Raw genomic sequence first — 3,751 nt, forward strand, 5'->3', positions numbered from 1 at the left:
CACTAGGAAATGCCTAATTTACTAATCGATTTTGTTCTTCATCTTAAGTTGATGAAGTCAACTATATGATGTTGGTTTTGTCGTGCATGCCGCACACTCAATATACAGTTTATTGTTACTTGATGATTAAACTCATAGCTAATTGTCATCGACCACAAGTTAATCTTTAGTTTCACAAAGTTTATATGCAAGAATGATCAAATCTAACATGCATACAACTAAGCATGGAAGTTCAAATAGGAGAAAAACCACAAGAATTCAGTGAGAAATATGAATTAACAGAAAATCCGTATAATCAATACAAATGGGTTCCTCCTACTCCTAAGTGCTAGCAAACCTACCTTAGCCACTAATCCAGTCGAGGGTTTAAATTACAATCCAAAATGCTAAAAAAACTCAGTAAAAGTAGAGGAAAAGAGGAGGGGAGGAGAGAATCGGATTGGGAGCTGACAGGATGATGGATGAATGAGAGACGCACTAAGAAAGTGAGAGAAAATGGTATTTAGACCGATGGGCGGTGGTGCAACACTGTGCACAATGCCGCATTGGCGAGGACTGGCATCCGCAGTGCTAGGATACTTGCGTGCCTGTAGCATCGAGGCACTGTGTACCTGTGAAGGGTGTTGCGCAGTAGCGCACATAGGCACTACAACACCCATTTTGCAGGGGCGTTCTTGTTGTTTCGCCTCTTCTTGACTTGGTTGCTTCATCAAGGCTATGTTTTAGTCCTCTTTGGCTTCATTTATGCATTAACGCTCAAAGCTATCTTCTAGGTGTTTGATGCCTATAAAAATCATAGAAATTACTCATTCAAAAACATAAAAATCTCAAATTAAGCTAAACGAGATAGCATCTTTTAGGTGTTATCAACCTGACATAGAGATCCCATCAACACATTAACAGGAAGCCTCAACAATTTAAACATAACATTTACATTGACTGTGCAATTAGTATAATGCTGAATGAGAATAGTCAAAGCTTGTGATTCAAAGAAATTGACCTGCATGTGATTCAAAGAAATTGACCTGCATGATGCAATTTTTAACATGAGGAGATATATGGGAAACTTCACCTGAGATATCAATATCATCGGTAGGAAAAATATCCTCATCAACCAAGTGGATTTTCATTGACGATGTCAGGCACATGATGTCATTGAGCCATATTAACACAAACATAATTGACGCTGAGATTGACGATGACTAGCTATTGATTCTTAGGGAAACACTTACGAACAGTTCTAAAGAGCCCAAGTGTTGGACACACACCTAGTAGTGGCATGCTAGACGTATAAAGGGTGGAAAATGCAGTAGTTGGACTCATACCTTGACAAATGGGCACAATTGGATGCAGGATGGCTGAGGAATTAGGTTATGCATGCACTAGTTGGACCAAATTTCAAAGGAGGAAGTGGAGAATTTTGTGGTAGACACCTTAGGATGTTAAGTGGCAGCATAGCATGAATTTGACTAAGTGTCAAAGTTGGAGGTGAAGGAATCAAATTCCCGCGGAAACATGTGAACGCCTTGCATTTAGATAATCTATTTTTATGGAAACAAAAATAGTAAAATGAAACATGCATTTGTAGGATAAATATTTAAACAAAACTATAAGCATGCTAGAAAAGAGGAAGAACAAAAGAAATCAAAACTCACCTTTGTTGATTCTTCTAGCTTTCCTCTTCCACCATTATTAACGATCTCGAACATCTCCAATGAAGAAGGACACCACCAACAAAGTTACCTTGCTATTCTCTAGATTTTAAAGAACTTGGGAGGGTTGTCTCCAAGAACTTTGAGGAGGAAAAGAGGAGAGAATTTCTAGAGAGAAGCTTGAGAGAAGGTGGAGACTTGGAGGCTAAGTTTTGTGTAATAAAAACCTTTACAAAAAATGGGCTATAAGGATATATTTTTATGGAGAAGGGTTAACCCCTTTTCCAAGAATTTTCCTTTATATCTTGAGTGCTAATTAATTAAATAACCCTTAATTAATTAATTGACACATTAATTAAATAACGATATTTTACATTTAATTAATTATCATAAATATCATATATTTGTGCTAACCTCCAAACTCCATTATTTATTAATTAATTAATTAACATTAATTAATCAATTAAATAACTATGTTAAATCATATTTAATATGGAGTTAATTAATATATAAATACCACATATGTATATGCATACATCTCTTTATGAATTTAATATTTGAATCTTATTCAAATATATCTCTTTGACATATTTGGATTATAAATCATATCTATAATTAACCATTATATAGTAATCTCATTAATATAAAAATCTCTCATTTGATTTAAATAATTTAAATAATTCCTTATTACTATCCTCTAGTGAGCTAACAATGAAACCTTATGGACCTACATAATAGAAGCTCCAATGATATGAGATTAATTGATTAAACTTCTTTAATCCAATTAATCAATATTATTAACTATCGATCACTCCCAAAAAAGACCGATAGCTGCACTCTCTGCACTGTAGATATATTTTTATGTCCATGGATATAACCAATCGATAAAGTGATGATCCTTCACAAATGATCATAACTACAGCTAGGTCAAAATACCGTTTTACTGCTGCAGTTACATCTAACTCCTTAATTACCACTAATTCCTGTAATGAAAAAATAGTTTATAATCCAACTATAATCTAACACCTTTCGGGCCAATGAGAGTTTCAGACCTCATTGTTCAGACCCGAAATCAACTATTAAGGGAGCAATTTATCAACTTTCCCAAAGAATGGGAAGAAATGTATTTCATCTTGTGTAGTTGTGTTCCTAGCTCCATAATCAGATAAATCCCCTAAATGATAGGCTTATTGAGTTGGCTATCATGGTCACTCTCAACCATACAGATCAAAGGACTACCGTCATAAACAGGAGTTCGCAACTCACTAAGGATTAAGGTCAGGTCTCCTTTGGTCGTCCTAGTAAAATATTGGTTTCTTCAAGTAACAGTGTTATAAAGAGAAACTAATTATTTCGTGGCCCGGTCTATGAATAAACTCTTTTATATAGGATACCCCCACTTACATGTCCTTACGTGAATAATATGGTTCATATTGTTTGTAACACTTTACATCTCACGTAACAATTACAAAGTGAACCTATCTGCAGTGTTACTAGAATAAGACACCTAACCTTAATCCATTTACTGCAAACCTTTTAGGTTATTACTTGAACAGGAACCATCTGTATGTCTCCACATACATGTTTAAGTTTCATAAAATAATATTGGATCTTAGTTTGTAAGATTGAATTAATGCAGTCTAAACATCAAATAAAATACCTCTGATTTTATTAGATAAATAGTTCGTGTTAACAAAACTACAAACCATGAGATACACTAGATTTAGGACATCAATTCCAAAAATCTCCCACTTGTCCAAAGTTAATGGTGTTGGGGTTGATGCCCTAAATCTCGTAGGGTCATATAGTTTGTAAACACTTGTATGAACAAACATTTTGTGATTTATAATATGAGATATTTTATGTTGGGGATGATGCCCTAAAGTCTCGTGTCATGTAGTTTGTAAACACAGTTTGTACGAACGCTTGTGATGTATAATATATGATATTTCTTCACTACTTGACTTTGCACATTGAATGTTTTATTTGCTTTACCAAAAAATAATAAATTAAAATCACTGGTTGTCATTATGTAACTTAAGCATGTATGTGGTGATATACAAGGGAATCATGTCTTAAGTGATAACCAAAATGGTCTG

At 34.3% G+C, this 3,751-nt stretch overlaps 1 long non-coding RNA gene across 1 annotated transcript; it reads right to left on the minus strand.

The window, feature by feature from the left end:
- Positions 1-269: 269 nt before the first annotated feature.
- LOC120087047 lies at positions 270-1,861 on the minus strand. Its single transcript, XR_005484409.1, has 3 exons — positions 1,656-1,861; positions 1,326-1,541; positions 270-784 (listed from the first exon to the last, which is right to left on the minus strand). It is a non-coding gene; the product is annotated as an uncharacterized LOC120087047 (long non-coding RNA).
- Between the last annotated feature and the right edge of the window lie 1,890 nt (positions 1,862-3,751).

The sequence above is a fragment of the Benincasa hispida genome, chromosome 9 (assembly GCF_009727055.1).
Source record: "Benincasa hispida cultivar B227 chromosome 9, ASM972705v1, whole genome shotgun sequence".
Lineage (NCBI taxonomy): Eukaryota > Viridiplantae > Streptophyta > Magnoliopsida > Cucurbitales > Cucurbitaceae > Benincasa > Benincasa hispida.